Source organism: Carya illinoinensis, chromosome 15, assembly GCF_018687715.1.
Source record: "Carya illinoinensis cultivar Pawnee chromosome 15, C.illinoinensisPawnee_v1, whole genome shotgun sequence".
Classification (NCBI taxonomy): domain Eukaryota; kingdom Viridiplantae; phylum Streptophyta; class Magnoliopsida; order Fagales; family Juglandaceae; genus Carya; species Carya illinoinensis.
Genome location: NC_056766.1, coordinates 22,663,710 through 22,685,335, shown reverse-complemented (window position 1 = coordinate 22,685,335; position 21,626 = coordinate 22,663,710). Strand labels below are relative to the sequence as shown.

Sequence of the window (21,626 nt, the reverse complement as noted above, 5' to 3'; positions counted from 1 at the left end):
CTTCCTGCACCTGATGAGGTTTGAGCGTAGAGCATCAACCCAAGTGACTTGGTACGATTTGGACGTTGAGGCACAAGCATGGAATTTCGACCTATGGGACCAGGCGGGATTTAAAATCAACCATGTTGGGTGGTGAGCAGGGATTGGAAGAGGTGTCCCCATTGAGATTTGAGTGAAGGGCATTCACTTGAGTGACCAGGCTAGATCTGAATTCGAGCACAATTCATCAGCCTAGGTCACACCAGGCAGGATCTGAATTCAACCATGCTGAGTGGTGAGGGGGAATTGGGAAGCTAGGGAGAGTTGTTCCTTCCTGCACCTGTCTAGGTTTGAGTGTAGAGTATTGACCCGAGTTTACCCGAGTGGTCACGTGAGATCCTAAATTCACAGTGCTGAGAGTGGCATTTGGACACTGAGGGAGGTCGTCGAGCCTTTCAATCCACATGTACACACTTATATATGAAAAAATCACTTTTTATTCTTCTCTCCGTCGATTCTTTACATTGGGAGCCATTGGATGCAAAAGAAAAGAGGAAAAAAGTGAGCTTTCATCTACATTGGAACATCTCATACCAACAGTTTGCGAGACACTGGCCTATGCAGCCCCAAGCAACATCATGAAGTAAGAGGCCTATTTCCCTCCCCAACTATGAGAACTTGAGTTCGTTGGATTCCTTTCCTCATAGTTATTACACATAGCACTCACACACCATTCTTTGCTTGGTACTTCTTCTGAAGGTGGTTGGTTGAGGTAACCAGCTTCAGGTTGTTCAGTTGCAGCCACCCAATGGCGTTGTATGAGGAGTGGGTTTTGACTACAAGGAAGTCCACCATACGTGATGTCGTCTCGGCTTCTTCCTACCTCTACCTACTCACCTTGAGGGCAGCTCGCGCTTGACTGTCTACACATCTCTGGTGCCTGACTGTCTACACATCTATCCCCACCCTTGATTTCCTCCTATTCATCCTTGGATATCTCGTCGATGACTTTCCTTCTCAGCTGGAGCCTTCCAGCTTCGCTCTAGTGGCCCTCCTCCTAATGGTAGGCGCAGTACGATCGGCCTTCCTCCATGATCCCCTCCATCAGCATCTACATGTGCATGCTCCTGTGCACATTCCTCAACGAGGTGAAGAAGTTACTCCTTTCCCATCCAACCATTTCCTTACCTCAATCTCATTCTCGTTGGTTTTGGCGTCCGTACCCCTCTTGGGGCTACTTGTGGCCAGCTCCGCTCCCGTGTACCATAAGGTGGTTAGAGCCCGGAGGGTGTCCTTAACATCGATGAAGTCGTTAGCCCGATCCATGAAGTCCTACAAGGTTGTCGGAATTTTTCGTACAATTTTCCCAAGGTGCGAAATGAAACCGACGAGTGCTGCTAGGGTGATCTTCTCGTCCAATTCATTGGTGGTCATCTGCTCCTTATTAAAGAGGTAAGGGGCCGACCGTCTTCTTTTCCTACTAGACATGAATTGGTGGCTCAGCTCCTCGAAGGTGATGATGGCTGGTTGAAGGGTGACAAACCGTAAGTCAGGGGGAAACCCTGGCACGTCATCTTTCCCCTAGAAGCCGTGTAGTTTCATGTGAGTTTTAAATGTTTCCAGGTGCTTGGCTTGATCCTTCAATCGGTCGTACATCTCTATCTATGGGGGTCTAAATTTTGAGGGAAGCGAGACTGCCCTCATTTGGACACTATAGGCTAGGTCTATGGTGCTAAGCAGATTGGTCCATAGCAGATGGTCCTCGTATCCTCTTTGCCATCTCCTCATACTTGCCCATGAGACTGTGTAGTTTGTCGCTTATCCACTTGTGCTCTTCATCTTTGGGTGGTGCCTCGCCAGTGTTCTGTGACTTCCCTTCCATCTGCTCAATCTTGCATGGTTTGACACCTCCCTCGAACACAGCATTCTTCCACTTTAATATTTTGTTCTCCTGCCAAAGGGCTCCTTGTCAGAGGTCAATCGTTTAACAAGTTCTTCCACTTTCGTGAACCTTCCTTCAATGCTTGCTGATGTAGACTCTTACTTGAAAGTCGCACAGGCATGCATTGTGATCGGCATACAAAAGGCACGCTAACCCTATTAGGTCGAAAAAATATTAGATCTCACAGACGGTGCCAACTATTGATGTGTGTTTTGTAGCAACTTTGGTAACGTTAGCTCTCTTGTACCAGCAAGAGAGGAAGAAAGGGTGGTAAGGGGTGGTTGTGTCATCTATGATGCCAAAGTCAAAGTCTTTTCTTCAAGGACCAAGAGAGCAGGAAGTTATAGAACTTGGAGAGATATACCGAGCTTATAGCCTCCTTCTTGTTGTCAGCCTTGTGGGATCCTTCTATTGATGTAGTGATGGACTTTGTCCAGGATGACATGATGTCAAATTTAATAAGGCCACTCCTGTCAGTTACAGGGGCCCAACCTCGATGCTGGCCACTCCGAGTTGCATTTAATGAGACCAAACTTGAAGTCTATAGGATCATGCTCTATCTATTCTGCATTATTGTGTGGTGACTGGAGGAATCGCCAGCTGCCTTACCCCTTTTTGGGCCCCTTGGTTCTTCCAGTTACCACGCATTAATGTGGAGCATATTAGCATAGATCCTATCGTCTCCCAGATCGGCCGCATTAAATGGCTCCTATAATTGATAAATGCCATCATTACAACGATAGAAGGATCTCACGAGAAATTGGCTATAAATAGAGGAAGTATGACAACAGGAATGAGGTTATAAGCTCTGTATATCCCTCTAAGTTCTATAACTTCCTGCTCTCTTGGTCCTTGAAGAAAAGATTTTGACTTTGACATCAGAGATGACACAACCACCCCCCACCACCCTTTCTTCCTCTCTTGCTGGTACAAGAGAGCTGTCATTGTCAAAGTTACTACAAAACACACATCAACAGTTGGCACCATCTCTGAGATCTAATATTTTTTCGGCCTAATACGGTTAGCGTGCCTTTTGTATGCCGACCACAATGCATGCCTATGCGACCTTCAAGTAAGAGTCTACATTGGCAAGCATTGAAGGAAGGTTCACGGAAGTAGAATAACTTGTGAAACGATTGACCTCTGACAAGGAGCCCTTCGGCAAGAGAATAAAATATTAAAGTGGAAGAATGCTGTGTTCGAGGGAGGTGTCAAACCATGCAAGATTGAGCAGATGGAAGGGAAGTCGTAGAACACTGGCGAGGCACCACCCAAAGATGACGAGCACAAGCGGATAAGCGACAAACTACGCAGTCTCATAGGCAAGTATGAGGAGATGGCAAAGAGGATACGAGTACCATCTGCTATGGACCAATCTGCTTAGCACCATAGACCTAGCCTATAGTGTCCAAATGAGGGCAGTCTCGCTTCCCTCAAAATTTAGGCCCCCATAGATAGAGATGTACGACCGATCGAAGGATCAAGCCAAGCACCTGAAAACGTTTAAAACTCACATGAAACTACACGGCTTCTAGGGGAGAGATGACGTGCCAGGCTTTCCCCCTGACTTACGGTTTGTCACCCTTCAACCAGCCATCATCACCTTCGAGGAGCTGGGCCACCAATTCATGTCTAGTAGGAAAAGAAGACGGTCGGCCACTTACCTCTTTAATAAGGAGCAGATGACCACCGATGAATTGGACGAGAAGATCACCCTAGCAGCACTCGTGGGTTTCATTTAGCACCTTGGGAAAATTGTACGAAAAATTCCGACAACCCTGTAGGACTTCATGCATCGGGCTAACGACTTCATCGATGTTAAGGACACCCTCCGGGCTCTAACAACCCTATGGTACACGGGAGCGGAGCTGGCCACAAGCAGCCCCAAGAGGGGTACTGACGCCAAAACCAACGAGAATGAGATCGAGGTAAGGAAATGGTTGGATGGGAAAGGAGCAACTTCTTCACCTCGTTGAGGAATGTGCACACGAGCATGCACATGTAGATGTTGATGGAGGGGCATCATGGAGGAAGGCCGATCGTACTGCGCCTACCATTCCAAATGCCACGCAGCGCAGTTACCTTAAGATCAATTGCACTAGTTGGCAATTGGACCCCGTGGCTAGTGCGTGGAGCATTAGCCTAACTAGCCAAGTGGAATCTGAAATTGATCACACTGGGTGCCGTTCAGGCACAAAGGCACGAACGTGGAGCATTGACCTAAGTCACCAAATGGGATATGAAACAACCCCACTAGGTGGGTAGCGATGGGGGACTGGGACACTTGGGAGAGGTATTCCCCCAGTGCCTATTGACTCGAGGGACCAAGTGGAATCTAAAATCGACCGCACTGGGTGGCATTTGGACACTAAGGCGCGAGCACCGAGCATTGGCCTAAGTCCCCAGGCAGGATCTAAAATCGATTGCACTGGGTGGCGAGGGGGGACTAGGACACTTAGGTGGCATTTGGACGCTGAGGTATGAGCGCAGAGCATCGACCTATGAAACCTGGCGAGATTGGAAATCGACCGTGCAGGGTGCCAAGGGAGGATCGGGACACTTGGTAAAGGTGTTCCCTCTACACCCACTGAGGGTCGAGCGTAAAGCATTTACCTGAACTATCAGGCTAAAACTAAAATTGACTGCACTGAGAACATTAGGCTAAGTCACCAGGCAGGATCTGAAATCGACCACACTTCATGGCAAGAGAGGACTGGGACACTTTGGAAATGTGTTCCCTTGCATCCGTCAAGGTTTCTAGCCGTGTTGATGCCTTTAGAGACCATTTCAATAAGTTGTCAAGTAAGAATCTGTTGGTAGAAAGAATCTAGTGGTGAATGTCGGTAGGGGAGTTTTTTCAGCGGCTCGTCGAGCTGAATTGTTGGCAATTATTAATAAGAGACAAAGTGAGGCATTGTCGAAGAGGTTCGAAGTGATGTTTGTGGATTAGAAGGATTAGATATTTGATAAAGTTCAGTTTGAGATAAGGATAGATGGGAAATTTCTCCCCCTTTAAATTATTTTACTCCTACGGAGCCACCAAAGGTGATTGATAAGGTAGGGGATGTTCAATTGGTGTCGCCTAATAAATCAGTGTGTAGTTGGTTTGAATTATCTAAGGAAAACTCTGAGTATGAGGTTGATGGTGATCGTGTGTCTGAGAAGAGTGTGTCACCGAGGAGTTTACTCATGGTGGTTGATGAAGCTTTGGAGTTTGAACTTTGTCGTTTAGTTGAAAAAGAGGTTGGGGTTCCCAAACAGAGGTTTTCATTGTTTGAGGGCGACCCTGAGGATGACTTGGAGGAGCTAACAAATAAATGTTTTGATTCTGATTTGGAATTGAATGTTCCATTGAAGTGTCTAAGAGGAAGGAAGAAGAAAAGTCCGATGATAGTCCTGGAAAGGAAAACTCGGTCTCGAAAGCCATTTTAATTTTATTATGAAGATTCTTATTTGGAATATTAGGGGTATTCTTTCGTCGAAGAGTAGGCTTCGACATATTTTGAATAAAAGTCGTCTGTCTGTGGTGGCACTGTTAGAACTTTTCTTGTTGCTAATAAATGTAGGCAATGGGCTAGGTGATTGCATCGGCCTAATTTTATAAATAACGCCGAAGTAGGTGGTAAAGTATGGTTGTTCTGGGACGATGAGCTGGAGTTTGAGCTTGTTGCTATGTCGGATCAAGCACTGTCTGGTTGGTTTATTTGCGGCAGTATTAGAGTGATGGTTACTATTGTCTATGCGAGCTGTTTTTGGGTGAAAAGACTATAACTGTGGGATCATATTCGTGGTTTAGATATGTGTAGTTGGCCGGCTTTTTTTGGTGGGGGATTTTAATATTGTTCGTGGGGATGATGAAAAAGTGGGAGGTCTTTTGAGAGCTCCTCGTGTAAAATTGGAGTTTAACAATTGTATTCATGATTGCAGACTGATTGATCTTCCTTCTATTGGGAATAACTTTTCTTGGCGTATTGGGAGGCTTGGTGGTAGACGGATTTGGGCGAAGTTGGATCGTATTTTGGTTACGTTGAGCTTCTTGAATTGTTTTCTTTTAGGAGGCTCATATGGAGTATTTTCTATAGTCTTCTTCTGATCATTGTCCTATACTATTGCATTTGATGAGAGAGAGGGGGAGCTGCATTAAATACTTTAGATTTCAGCGTATGTGGGGAACTCATGAGGGGTTTCTACCGTTGGTTCGGGAGGCTTGGAATCAAAATAAGGATGGCTCTCCTATGGTGAAAGTTAGCCGAAAACTTCAAATTTTAAAAAGCATGCTACGGAAATGGAACATTGATATTTTTGGGCAAGTTCATTTGGAATTGGCTAATGTGGAAGCTCGGATGGTGAAAGTTGAAGATATGCTTAGGATCGGGAAAATGAGCTACTGGTTTGTAAACAAAGCCATCTTCAAAGGCTTCATTGAGAAGAGACTTTGGGATGTCAAAAATCTTGTATTAAATGGCTAAAGGAAGGGGATTTAAATATAGCTTTTTTTTCATGCGTCTATGCGTGTTAAAAAGAAGAGCTTGATTGTAGATCATATGTCGTTGAGTAATGGCCAGGTCTTGGATTCAGCTAAAGCCGTGCATGATGAAGCTGTTCAGTTCTTTCAGGAGCTCTTGTCAACATCAGATGTTAACTTGGATGAGGAGGCTCTAAGTTTATAATTTTTGGTGGTTTTGGAATAGGATAATGAGGCATTATGTGCCCCACCATCCTCGGAAGAGGTAAGAGAGGCATTATGGTCTATTCCACAGGGTGGAAGTCCGGGACCGGATGGTTTCTCGACTAGTTTTTTCATACTAGCATGGGAGGTGGTGAAACAGGATATTTTGGACATGGCTAAGGAATTTTTTGATGGGATTCCATTGACTACTTTTTTTGGGGCTACTAATCTTGTATTGATCCCTAAGGTGGGTGCTCCAGCTGGTTTTGGGCAATTTCGACCAATCAGTTTATGTTCGGTGGTCTATAAAATCATGGCTAAAATCTTGGTGTCTCGTTTGGCCCCAGTTCTTGAGGAATTATTTCACCAGAACAAGCTAGTTTTATTTGGGGGCGTAGCATCTTTGATGATATGGCTCTTGCTCAGGAACTTGTACATGGCATGAATCGTAAAACTAAGGGTGGAAATGTCATGTTGAAGATCGATATGGCTAAAGCATATGATCGTGTAAACTGGAGATTTTTGTTGGAGGTGATGCGTAGTCTGGGTTTTTCAGATAAGTGGTGCTCTTTGATTTTCAATGCCATTTCATCACTTGTTTTTTCAGTTATGTTGAATGGTTGTTGCAAAGGTTTTTTCAAGCCTTCCCGTGGACTTCGTCAAGGCGACCCACTTTCGCCGTATCTATTTATTTTGTCGGAGGAACTTCTTTCAAGAATGCTACATAAAGCATTTTCCCAGGGCCAAGTTAAGTATTTTAATACTTGTGGGGCTGTGAGTATTTCTCATTTATTGTATGCTGATGATTTGCTAATTTTTACTAATGGAAGTAAAGTTTCTACTCGGAATTCGAGGGGGTTGATTAAAAAATATGAAGAGATCTCAGGTTAGATAGTAAATCCTAAAAAATCCTCGATTTTGTTCTCGTCTAATATTCCATGGGGTCGGAAAGAGGATTTGAAGCGGTTGTCAGGTTTTATAGAGGATGCATGGAACTGTACATAGATGGGTATTCCGTTACATGTTGGGCGTATTAATTTGAGATTGTTTGAGCCTTTGTTGTTTAGGGTGCAAAAAAAGTTGGCTGGGTGGAAGAGTAAATTGTTATCTTTTGGTGAAAAAATTATTCTTATAAAGCATGTGCTTACTAGTGGAGGGGGGACTTAGTATTCGTGACTTGTCCGAGGTTCAAAGATCATTATTTATGAACTTTGCTTGGAATTTGTTGAATGGGGGTTCTCTATGGTCGAATTTTTTTCAGTCTAAATATGTGGGAAGCTCTCAGATTAGCTCGGTGATTGAGGGATCAAGGGGCTCTCGGTTTTGGCATGGGGTTATTCAGGCTCTACCTTTGGTGTTAATTAACTCAAGATGGTTGGTTCACAAGGGCTCTTCCAGTTTTTGGTTTGATAATTGGCTCGGTGATGGTGTTATTGCTAATCGGAAAATGGTGGCGAGAGATGGAGAAACACAGGTCTGAGATATATTCAAAGGGGCGGATTGTAATGTTTCGATGTTAATATAGCTGGTCGATGAGGAAACTGTGAATAGGATTTTAATATCACAAGTTCGTATTCACGAGGGACCTGATTTTTTGGTATGGATACATTCTATAGATGGTAAATTTAATACTAAATCAGCTTGGAATATTGTTAGAGCTCATGGTTCTATCTGTCCTTGGAAGAAATGGCTATGGCAAGCTTCAGTTCCTAAAAAGATGTCTTTCTTACGTTGGCGTGCTGAGTGGTGAGCTGCAAGTATTCGAGTGTAGAGCATTGACCCAAATGATCAGGTGGGATTTGAGATCAATTACACTAGGAGGCATTTGGATGCCTAGGCCAGAGCGTAGAGCAACGACCTAAGAAACTAGGTGGGATTTGAAATAGGTCATACTAGCCAGAGCGGCAGCACAAAGGATTTATCAATGAGAGCAGGCAAGATCTAAAATGGACAGCGTTAGGTGACGAAGGGGACTGGGACGCTTGGGAGAGGTGTTTGCCCCTACGCTCAACCACAAAGTATTTACTCAAGCTACCAGGTGGGATCTGAAATAGACCACACTGGGTGGTGTTTGGACACGAACGCCCGAGCGATGAATATCTACCCAAGTCACTAGGAGGGATCTGTAATCAACCATGCTCGGTGGTGAAGGGGCACTAGGAAACTAGGGAGAGGTAATCCCTTGCATACATTAAGGTTTAAGCATAGAGCATCGAACCATGTTGATGTGTGTAAGTACAAACAACGTGCATGTTGATGCATGTTTAGTAGCTGCCCGGCAACAAAAACTCTCTAGTACCTACAATGGCGGAGAAAAGGGGCTGTGGGTGGTTGTGTCACCACCAATGCCAAAGTCAGGTCTTTTCTTTCAAGACTAGGAAAAGGAAAAAAGTAGAGAGGAGTTCCCCTTGTGCCCATCGAGGTTCGAGCGTGGAGCATCAACCTAAGTGACCAAGAGGGATCCAAAATCTGCAAATCAACCCCACTGGGTAGCGTTTGGATGTTGTGACACAAGCATGGAGCGTCGGCTTAAGTCACTTGGTAGGATCTTAAATTGACCACGCTAGGTGGCCAAGGTGTCTAGGACACTCCCAAGTGGTGTTCCCTTATGCCTGTCAAGTTTAGAGGGAGGGGTATCGACCCAAGTGCCCAAGCCGGATTTGAAATCGATTGCACTAGGTGGCATTTAAAGGGCTGAGGCGCTAGATGTTCTCCCTTGTGGCCGTCAACTTTCAATAGCACTAGGTGTCAAGAGAGGGGGACTAGGACACTTAGGAGATTGATTCCCCTTTGCCTGCTGAGGGTCAAGCATAGAGCATCGACCCAATGGAACAAGCAAGATCTGAAATCAAGAACACTGTGTCTAAGGGGGAGCAGAGAGCATCGGCCTAGGTGGGATTTGAAATTGACTGCGTTGGGTGGCTTGGGAGGACTAGGGCACACCGTGGTGGCATTTAGACATACTAGACTAGGTAGGATCTGAAGTTGACAGTGCTGGGTGGCAAAAGGGACTAGGACACTTGGGAAAGGTGTTTACCCCTACACTCGCCAAGGCTCGACCACAGAGCATTTACCCAAGCTAGTAGGTGGGATCTGAAATAGACCTCACTACGAAGCATTTGAACACGGAGGCCTGAGCGATGAATATCGACCTAAGTCACCAAGAGAGATTTGAAATCGACTGCAGTGGGTGGTGAGGGGGGACTAGAAAACTTGGGAGAGGCATTCCCCCTACATACGTCGAGGTACGAGCATAGGGCATCGAACCGTGTTGATGCGTGTAAGTACAATTAACGCCAATGTTGATGCGTGTTTTGTAGTTGGTAGGCCACCAAAATCTCTGTGGTATCTTTGAGGGTGGAAGAAAGGGGATATGGGTGGTTGCGTCACCACCAATGCCAAAGGTAGATCTCTTCTTTAAGAATTAGGAAAGCAGCAAGCCATTGAAGGTTTAAGAAATGTATTGAGCTTGTAACCTCTTTCCCATTGTCAGTATTCCTCAATTTATAGCGATTTCTCATGGGATACTTTCATCACTATAATCATATCTGTCAAGGATGACATGATGTCCTATTTAACGCGGTCACCTGTGTCAACTATAGGAGCTCAACCTCAAGGTTGGCCACTCTGACCTAAATTCAATGTGGGCAACCCAGCATGGGACATAATTCTTGGCATGTAGGATTCCTTGCATGTTTGTTCCCCATTAATACGTGGTGACTAGAGGAACCCAAGGGCCCAAGAAGGGGTAAGGCAGCCGGCGGTTCCTCCAATCACCACACGAGAAACAAATAGGCGTGATCCTGTCCCCTACAAGATGGGCTACATTGAATGTAGCTTGGAGCGAGGTCTGGCTCCTATAGCGAATTGGAACGGTGATGTCAAAATGCATTATAGTGACAAAAGGATCCTATGAGAAATTGACTATAAATAGAGGAAGTCTGACAACAAGAAGGAGGTTACATGCTCAAAATATCTCTCTAACTTTCCATAGCTTCCTGCTTTCATGGTCCTTGAAGAAAGTACTTGACTTTGGTACACTTGTTCCCCCTACACCTGTCGAGGTTCAAGCGCAAAGCGCTTACCCGAGCTACCAAGCATGATCTGAAATCGACTGTACTAAGTAGTGTTTGGACACTAAGGTGCAAACAAGGAGCATCGGCTGAAGTCATAGGCATGATCTAAAATCAACCATGCTGGGTGGCAAGGGGAGACTAAGACACTTGGGAGAGTTGTTCCCCCTATGCTAGTCGAGGTTCCGACACAGAGCATTTACCCGAGCTACCAAGTGGGATCCAAAATCAACTACACTAGGTCGTATTTGGACACCGAGGCGCGTACAAAGAGCATTGACCTATGAGACCAGGTGGGATCGAAAATCTTGGATGGCGAGGGGGGACTCAAAAACTTGGGAGAGGTATTTCCCCTACATACATTGAGGTTCGAGCGTAGGGCATCGAACTGTGTTGATGCGTGTAAGTACATTCAACGAACATGTTGATGTGTGTTTTGTAGCTGCGAGGCAACAAAAACTCTCGGGTACCTACAAGGGCAGAGGAAAGGGGCTGTGTGTAATTGTGTCACCACCAATGCCAAGGTAAGGTTTTGCATTATGGACCAGGAACCCATGGAAGGTTTGGGAGATATATCAAGCCTGTAACCTCTTTTTCTTTGTCGGCCTTCCTTTACTTATAGCGATTTCTAATCGGATACTTTCGAAACTATAATGACATTTGTGCTAAACGGCATGACGTCCCATTTAATGTAGCCGCTCATGTCAACTATAGAAGCCCAACGTCCCGGCATGTCTGTTTCTCATTAATGCATCGTGACTGGAGAAACCCAGGGGCCCAAGAAGGGGTAAGGCAGTCGGCGGTTCCTACAGTCACCATGTATTAATGGGAAATTGAGAGGTGTAATCCTGTACTCTACAGGATGGGCCGTATTGAAAGTAGCTTCGAGCGAGGTCTAGCTCCTATAGCTGACAGGAACGATAATGTCATGTCATTTGGAGCAAATGCATTATAACGTTAGAAGGATCCCACGAAGTAGGATCTAAGTCACAAAGCGGGATCTAAAATCCACTTTGTTAGGTTTCAAGGGGGGACTAGGGCACTTGGTAGAGCTTTTCCCCCTGTGCCCCATCGAGTTCGAGCGCGGAGCATCTACCCGTGTGACCACATCAGATCTCAAATCGACTACACTCGGTCTTGTTTGCATGTTGAGGTTTGAGCGCAAAGCATTGGCCTAGGTAACCTGGTGGGATTTGAAATTGTTCTCATTGTGTGGCATTCGAATGCTAAGGCGTGAGGGTGTAGCATTGGCCAAAGTCTCCTGGCGGGATTTGAAATCAACCGTGAAGCATCAACCTACGAGACCTTGTGGTAGGTGGGATTGGGACACTTGGGAAAGGTGTGCCCATCGAGGTCTGAGTGCAGAGCATTTACTCAAGTGTCAAGGTGGGATCTGAAATTGATCACACCGTGCAGTGCTCGAACGCTAAGGCATGAGGGCGTAGCATCGGCCAAAAGTCACCAAGAGGGATTTCAAATCAATCGTGTTGGGTGGCGAAAGGGGATGGGACACTTGGGAGAGGTGCTCCCTTGTGCACCCATGGAGATTCAATTGTAGAGCATCGACCGCACTTGGTGGCATTTGCACATTGAGGCTCGAGAGCGAAGATTGGCCTACGAGACCATGCGAGATCTGAAATCGACCATGCTGGTTGGGAAAGTGGGATTAGGACACTTTAGAGTGGTGTGCTTGTTGAGGTTTGAGTGCAAAGCATTCACTCGATTGTCCAGGTGGGATCTATTATTGTTCACACTAGTTTGAGTGCAGAGCAGTTACGCTAAGGCACATGCGCAGAGCATCACCTAAGTCACCAGGCAAGATCTGAAGTTGACCGTGTTGAGTGGCAAGGAGGGACTGGGACACTCGGGAGAAGTGTTCCCTCATGCTCCCATCGAGGTTCGAATGTAAAGCATTGACTGGAGTGACCAAGTGGGATCTGAAATCAAATGAGTTATAAGAATTTGGATGCTAAGGAGTGAGCTTAGGGCATCAGCCTACAAGACCAAGCGAGACATAAAATCAACTACACTTGGTGGTGTGGGGGGATTTGGACAATTGAGAGAGGTGCACCCATCGAGGTTTGGGTGTGGATCATTTACCCGAGCGACCAAGTGAAATCTAAAATCAATCGCATCAAATGGTATTTGAACACCGAGGCATGAGCTCGTAGCATTAGCTTAAGTCACCAGGAGGGAACTGAAATCAACCGCATTTGGTGGTGAGTGGGGACTGGAACACTTGGGAGTGGTGTCCCCCTATGTGCCCATTAATAGAAGTGATTAGGTGGCATCTAAAATCGACCGCTTATTGTGGTATTCCACCACTGAGGCGCCAGCATGGATCATCGATAATTGGCGAGGGGGGCACTGGGACACCTAGGAGATTTGTTCCCCCTTCGTCTATCTTGGTTCAAGCACAGAGCATCGACCTGAGTGACCAAGCGTGATCTAAAATGAAGAACATTGTGTAGGAAGCCAAGGGGGGAGCGAAGAGAATCAGCTTAGGCAGGATTTGAAATTGACCATTCTGGGAGGCCAGGGAGGACTGGGACACTTCGGATTGGTGTTCCCTCTGGTGCTTGTCAAGTTTTGAGAGTAGACCCGAGTGACCAAGTGGGATCTAAAGTTGACAGCACTTGCTGAAATTTGGACATTGAGGCACGAGTGTAGAGTATCAACCTAAAAGACTAGGCAGGATCTAAAATCAACCGTGCTTGGTAGTGTGGCGAGGACTATACACTTGGGAGAGGTGCTCTTGTCGAGGTCTGAGTATGGAGCATTTACCTGACGGGCTAGGCTGGATTTGAAATCAAACGCATCAAGTGACATTTGAATGTCGAGGCATGAGGTCGTAGCATCAACCTAAGTCACCAGGAGGGATCTAAAATTGACCGCTTTGGATGACGACGGGGTACTGGGAAACTTGGAGAGGTGTTCCCTCCTACGGCCATCAAGGTTTGAGAGCATAGCTTCGACCCAAGTGACCGGGTGGGATCTGAAATCTATCATTCTTGGTGGTGTTTGGACACTGAGGCGTGAGTTGAAGCATAGACATAACTAGTAGAATCTGAAATTGACCGCACTGTGTGGCGTTAGGACGCTAAGGCGTGAGGGTGAAGCATCAGCCTAAATCACTGCGGACGGTGATGAGGGGGGATTGACACATAGGAGAAGTGCTCCTTCCTGCACCTGATGAGGTTTGAGCGTAGAGCATCAACCCAAGTGACTTGGTACGATTTGGACTTTGAGGCACAAGCATGGAATTTCGACCTATGGGACCAGGCGGGATTTAAAATCAACCATGTTGGGTGGTGAGCAGGGATTGGAAGAGGTGTACCCATTGAGATTTGAGTGAAGGGCATTCACTTGAGTGACCAGGCTAGATCTGAATTCGAGCACAATTCATCAGCCTAGGTCACACCAGGCAGGATCTGAATTCAACCATGCTGAGTGGTGAGGGGGAATTGGGAAGCTAGGGAGAGTTGTTCTTTCCTGCACCTGTCTAGGTTTGAGTGTAGAGTATTGACCCGAGTTTACCTGAGTGGTCACGTGAGATCCTAAATTCACAGTGCTGAGAGTGGCATTTGGACACTGAGGGAGGTCGTCGAGCCTTTCAATCCACATGTACACACTTATATATGAAAAAATCACTTTTTATTCTTCTCTCCGTCGATTCTTTACATTGGGAGCCATTGGATGCAAAAGAAAAGAGGAAAAAAGTGAGCTTTCATCTACATTGGAACATCTCATACCAACAGTTTGCGAGACACTGGCCAATTCAGCCCCAAGCAACATCAAGAAGTAAGAGGCCTATTTCCCTCCCCAACTATGAGAACTTGAGTTCGTTGGATTCCTTTCCTCATAGTTATTACACATAGCACTCACACACCATTCTTTGCTTGGTACTTCTTCTTAAGGTGGTTGGTTGAGGTAACCAGCTTCAGGTTGTTCAGTTGCAGCCACCCAATGGCGTTGTACGAGGAGTGGGTTTTGACTACAAGGAAGTCCACCATACGTGATGTCGTCTCGGCTTCTTCCTACCTCTACCTACTCGCCTTGAGGGCAGCTCGCGCTTGACTGTCTACACATCTCTGGTGCCTGACTGTCTACACATCTATCCCCACCCTTGATTTCCTCCTATTCATCCTTGGATATCTCGTCGATGACTTTCCTTCTCAGCTGGAGCCTTCCAGCTTCGCTCTAGTGGCCCTCCTCCTAATGGTAGGCGCAGTACGAGCGGCCTTCCTCCATGATGCCCCTCCATCAGCATCTACATGTGCATGCTCCTGTGCACATTCCTCAACGAGGTGAAGAAGTTACTCATTTCCCATCCAACCATTTCCTTACCTCGATCTCATTCTCGTTGGTTTTGGCGTCCGTACCCCTCTTGGGGCTACTTGTGGCCAGCTCCGCTCCCGTGTACCATAGGGTGGTTAGAGCCCGGAGGGTGTCCTTAACATCGATGAAGTCGTTAGCCCAATCCATGAAGTCCTACAAGGTTGTCGGAATTTTTCGTACAATTTTCCCAAGGTGCGAAATGAAACCCACGAGTGCTGCTAGGGTGATCTTCTCGTCCAATTCATTGGTGGTCATCTGCTCCTTATTAAAGAGGTAAGTGGCCGACCGTCTTCTTTTCCTACTAGACATGAATTGGTGGCTCAGCTCCTCGAAGGTGATGATGGCTGGTTGAAGGGTGACAAATCGTAAGTCAGGGGGAAACCCTGGCACGTCATCTCTCCCCTAGAAGCCGTGTAGTTTCATGTGAGTTTTAAATGTTTCCAGGTCCTTGGCTTGATCCTTCGATCGGTCGTACATCTCTATCTATGGGGGCCTAAATTTTGAGGGAAGCGAGACTGCCCTCATTTGGACACTATAGGCTAGGTCTATGGTGCTAAGCAGATTGGTCCATAGCAGATGGTCCTCGTATCCTCTTTGCCATCTCCTCATACTTGCCCATGAGACTGCGTAGTTTGTCGCTTATCCGCTTGTGCTCTTCATCTTTGGGTGGTGCCTCGCCAGTGTTCTGTGACTTCCCTTCCATCTGCTCAATCTTGCATGGTTTGACACCTCCCTCGAACACAGCATTCTTCCACTTTAATATTTTGTTCTCCTGCCAAAGGGCTCCTTGTTAGAGGTCAATCGTTTAACAAGTTCTTCCACTTTCGTGAACCTTCCTTCAATGCTTGCTGATGTAGACTCTTACTTGAAAGTCGCACAGGCATGCATTGTGATCGGCATACAAAAGGCACGCTAACCCTATTAGGTCGAAAAAATATTAGATCTCACAGACGGTGCCAACTGTTGATGTGTGTTTTGTAGCAACTTTGGTAACGTTAGCTCTCTTGTACCAGCAAGAGAGGAAGAAAGGGTGGTAAGGGGTGGTTGTGTCATCTATGATGCCAAAGTCAAAGTCTTTTCTTCAAGGACCAAGAGAGCAGGAAGTTATAGAACTTGGAGAGATATACCGAGCTTATAGCCTCCTTCTTGTTGTCAGCCTTGTGGGATCCTTCTATTGATGTAGTGATGGACTTTGTCAGGATGACATGATGTCAAATTTAATAAGGCCACTCCTGTCAGTTACAGGGGCCCAACCTCGATGCTGGCCACTCCGAGTTGCATTTAATGAGACCAAACTTGAAGTCTATAGGATCATGCTCTATCTATTCTGCATTATTGTGTGGTGACTGGAGGAATCGCCTGCTGCCTTACCCCTTTTTGGGCCCCTTGGTTCTTCCAGTTACCACGCATTAATGTGGAGCATATTAGCATAGATCCTATCGCCTCCCAGATCGGCCGCATTAAATGGCTCCTATAATTGACAAATGCCATCATTACAACGATAGAAGGATCTCACGAGAAATTGGCTATAAATAGAGGAAGTATGACAACAGGAATGAGGTTATAAGCTCTGTATATCCCTCTAAGTTCCATAACCTCCTGCTCTCCTGTTCCTTGAAGAAAAGATTTTGACTTTGACATCAGAGATGACACAACCACCCCCCACCACCCTTTCTTCCTCTCTTGCTGGTACAAGAGAGCTGTCATTGTCAAAGTTACTACAAAACACACATCAACAGTTGGCACCATCTCTGAGATCTAATATTTTTTCGGCCTAATAGGGTTAGCGTGCCTTTTGTATGCCGACCACAATGCATGCCTATGCGACCTTCAAGTAAGAGTCTACATTGGCAAGCATTGAAGGAAGGTTCACGGAAGTAGAATAACTTGTGAAATGATTGACCTCTGACAAGGAGCCCTTCGGCAAGAGAGTAAAATATTAAAGTGGAAGAATGCTGTGTTCGAGGGAGGTGTCAAACCATGCAAGATTGAGCAGATGGAAGGGAAGTCGTAGAACACTGGCGAGGCACCACCCAAAGATGAAGAGCACAAGCGGATAAGCGACAAACTACGCAGTCTCATGGGCAAGTATGAGGAGATGGCAAAGAGGATACGAGGACCATCTGCTATGGACCAATCTGCTTAGCACCATAGACCTAGCCTATAGTGTCCAAATGAGGGCAGTCTCGCTTCCCTCAAAATTTAGGCCCCCATAGATAGAGATGTACGACCGATCGAAGGATCAAGCCAAGCACCTGAAAACGTTTAAAACTCACATGAAACTACACGGCTTCTAGGGGAGAGATGACGTGCCAGGGTTTCCCCCTGACTTACGGTTTGTCACCCTTCAACCAGCCATCATCACCTTCGAGGAGCTGGGCCACCAATTCATGTCTAGTAGGAAAAGAAGACGGTCAGCCACTTACCTCTTTAATAAGGAGCAGATGACCACCGATGAATTGGACGAGAAGATCACCCTAGCAGCACTCGTGGGTTTCATTTAGCACCTTGGGAAAATTGTACGAAAAATTCCGACAACCCTGTAGGACTTCATGGATCGGGCTAACGACTTCATCGATGTTAAGGACACCCTCCGGGCTCTAACCACCCTATGGTACACGGGAGTGGAGCTGGCGACAAGCAGCCCCAAGAGGGGTACTGACGCCAAAACGAACGAGAATGAGATCGAGGTAAGGAAATGGTTGGATGGGAAAGGAGCAACTTCTTCACCTCGTTGAGGAATGTGCACACGAGCATGCACATGTAGATGCTGATGGAGGGGCATCATGGAGGAAGGCCGATCGTACTGCGCCAACCATTTCATAAATAAAAAGGCTCGACGACCTCCCTCGGCGTCCAAATGCCACGCAGCACAGTTACCTTAAGATCAATTGCACTAGTTGGCAATTGGACCCCGTGGCTAGAGCGTGGAGCATTAGCCTAACTAGCCAAGTGGAATCTGAAATTGATCACACTGGGTGCCGTTCAGGCACAAAGGCACGAACGTGGAGCATTGACCTAAGTCACCAAATGGGATATGAAACAATCCCACTAGGTGGGTAGCGATGGGGGACTAGGACACTTGGGAGAGGTATTCCCCCAGTGCCTGTTGACTCGAGGGACCAAGTGGAATCTAAAATCGGCCGCACTGGGTGGCATTTGGAGACTAAGGCGCGAGCACCGAGCATTGGCCTAAGTCCCCAGGCAGGATCTAAAATCGATTGCACTGGGTGGCGAGGGGGGACTAGGACACTTAGGTGGCATTTGGACGTTGAGGTACGAGCGCAGAGCATCGACCTATGAAACCTGGCGAGATTGGAAATCGACCATGCAGGGTGCCAAGGGAGGATCGGGACACTTGGTAAAGGTGTTCCCTCTACACCCACTGAGGGTCGAGCGTAAAGCATTTACCTGAACTATCAGGCTAAAACTAAAATCGACTGCACTGAGAACATTAGCCTAAGTCACCAGGTAGGATCTGAAATCGACCACACTTCATGGCAAGAGAGGACTGGGACACTTTGGAAATGTGTTCCCTTGCATTCGTCAAGGTTTCTAGCCGTGTTGATGCCTTTAGAGACCATTTCAATAAGTTGTCAAGTAAGAATCTGTTGGTAGAAAGAATCTAGTGGTGAATGTCGGTATGGGAGTTTTTTCAGCGGCTCGTCGAGCTAAATTGTTGGCAATTATTAATAAGAGACAAAGTGAGGCATTGTCGAAGAGGTTCGAAGTGATGTTTGTGGATTAGAAGGATTAGATATTTGATAAAGTTCAGTTTGAGATAAGGATAGATGTGAAATTTCTCCCCCTTTAAATTATTTTACTCCTACGGAGCCACCAAAGGTGATTGATAAGGTAGGGGATGTTCAATTGGTGTCGCCTAATAAATCAGTGTGTAGTTGGTTTGAATTATCTAAGGAAAACTCTGAGTATGAGGTTGATGGTGATCGTGTGTCTGAGAAGAGTGTGTCACCGAGGAGTTTACTCATGGTGGTTGATGAAGCTTTGGAGTTTGAACTTTGTCGTTTAGTTGAAAAAGAGGTTGGGGTTCCCAAACAGAGGTTTTCATTGTTTGAGGGCGACCCTGAGGATGACTTGGAGGAGCTAACAAATAAATGTTTTGATTCTAATTTGGAATTGAATGTTCCATTGAAGAGTCTAAGAGGAAGGAAGAAGAAAAGTCCGATGATAGTCCTGGAAAGGAAAACTCGGTCTCGAAAGCCATTTTAATTTTATTATGAAGATTCTTATTTGGAATATTAGGGGTATTCTTTCGTCGAAGAGTAGGCTTCGACATATTTTGAATAAAAGTCGTCTGTCTGTGGTGGCACTGTTAGAACTTTTCTTGTTGCTAATAAATGTAGGCAATGGGCTAGGTGATTGCATCGGCCTAATTTTATAAATAACGCCGAAGTAGGTGGTAAAGTATGGTTGTTCTGGGACGATGAGCTGGAGTTTGAGCTTGTTGCTATGTCGGATCAAGCACTGTCTGGTTGGTTTATTTGCGGCAGTATCAGAGTGATGGTTACTATTGTCTATGCGAGCTGTTTTTGGGTGAAAAGACTATAACTGTGGGATCATATTCGTGGTTTAGATATGCGTAGTTGGCCGGCTTTTTTTGGTGGGGGATTTTAATATTGTTCGTGGGGATGATGAAAAAGTGGGAGGTCTTTTGAGAGCTCCTCGTGTAAAATTGGAGTTTAACATTTGTATTCATGATTGCAGACTGATTGATCTTCCCTCTATTGGGAATAAATTTTCTTGGCGTATTGGGAGGCTTGGTGGTAGACGGATTTGGGCGAAGTTGGATCGTATTTTGGTTACGTCGAGCTTCTTGAATTGTTTTTTTTTAGGAGGCTCATATGGAGTATTTTCTACAGTCTTCTTCTGATCATTGTCCTATACTATTGCATTTGATGAGAGAGAGGGGGAGCTGCATTAAATACTTTAGATTTCAGTGTATATGGGGAACTCATGAGGGGTTTCTACCGTTGGTTCGGGAGGCTTGGAATCAAAATGTGGATGGCTCTCCTATGGTGAAAGTTAGCCGAAAACTTCAAATTTTAAAAAGCATGCTACGGAAATGGAACATTGATATTTTTGGGCAAGTTCATTTGGAATTGGCTAATGTGGAAGCTCGGATGGTGAAAGTTGAAGATATGCTTAGGATCGAGAAAATGAGCTACTGGTTTGTAAACAAAGCCATCTTCAGAGGCTTCATTGAGAAGAGACTTTGGGATGTCAAAAATCTTGTATTAAATGGCTAAAGGAAGGGGATTTAAATATAGCTTTTTTTTCATGCGTCTATGCGTGTTAAAAAGAAGAGCTTGATTGTAGATCATATGTCGTTGAGTAATGGCCAGGTCTTGGATTCAGCTAAAGCCGTGCATGATGAAGCTGTTTAGTTCTTTCAGGAGCTCTTGTCAACATCAGATGTTAACTTGGATGAGGAGGCTCTAAGTTTATAATTGTCGGTGGTTTTGGAATAGGATAATGAGGCATTATGTGCCCCACCATCCTTGGAAGAGGTAAGAGAGGCATTATGGTCTATTCCACAGGGTGGAAGTCCGGGACCGGATGGTTTCTCGACTAGTTTTTTCATACTAGCATGGGAGGTGGTGAAACAGGATATTTTGGACATGGCTAAGGAATTTTTTGATGGGATTCCATTGACTACTTTTTTTGGGGCTACTAATCTTGTATTGATCCCTAAGGTGGGTGCTCCAGCTGGTTTTGGGCAATTTCGACCAATCAGTTTATGTTCGGTGGTCTATAAAATCATGGCTAAAATCTTGGTGTCTCATTTGGCCCCAGTTCTTGAGGAATTATTTCACCAGAACAAGCTAGTTTTATTTGGGGGCGTAGCATCTTTGATGATATGGCTCTTGCTCAGGAACTTGTACATGGCATGAATCGTAAAACTAAGGGTGGAAATGTCATGTTGAAGATCGATATGGCTAAAGCATATGATCGTGTAAACTGGAGATTTTTGTTAGAGGTGATGCGTAGTCTGGGTTTTTCAGATAAGTGGTGCTCTTTGATTTTCAATGCCATTTCATCACTTGTTTTTTCAGTTATGTTGAATGGTTGTTGCAAAGGTTTTTTCAAGCCTTCCCGTGGACTTCGTCAAGGCGACCCACTTTCGCCGTATCTATTTATTTTGTCGGAGGAACTTCTTTCAAGAATGCTACATAAAGCATTTTCCCAGGGCCAAGTTAAGTATTTTAATACTTGTGGGGCTGTGAGTATTTCTCATTTATTGTATGCTGATGATTTGCTAATTTTTACTAATGGAAGTAAAGTTTCTACTCGGAATTCGAGGGGGTTGATTAAAAAATATGAAGAGATCTCAGGTTAGTTAGTAAATCCTAAAAAATCCTCGATTTTGTTCTTGTCTAATATTCCATGGGGTCGGAAAGAGGATTTGAAGCGGTTGTCAGGTTTTATAGAGGATGCATGGAACTGTACATAGATGGGTATTCCGTTACATGTTGGGCGTATTAATTTGAGATTGTTTGAGCCTTTGTTGTTTAGGGTGCAAAAAAAGTTGGCTGGGTGGAAGAGTAAATTGTTATCTTTTGGTGAAAAAATTATTCTTATAAAGCATGTGCTTACTAGTGGAGGG

The 21,626-nt window shown here is 45.5% G+C and overlaps 1 long non-coding RNA gene across 1 annotated transcript in view; it reads right to left on the bottom strand.

Annotated features, from left to right (window-relative positions):
* The window catches only part of LOC122295568, an 86,614-nt gene that overhangs the window by 61,185 nt on the left and 3,803 nt on the right, over positions 1-21,626 (bottom strand). The window lies entirely within an intron of this gene.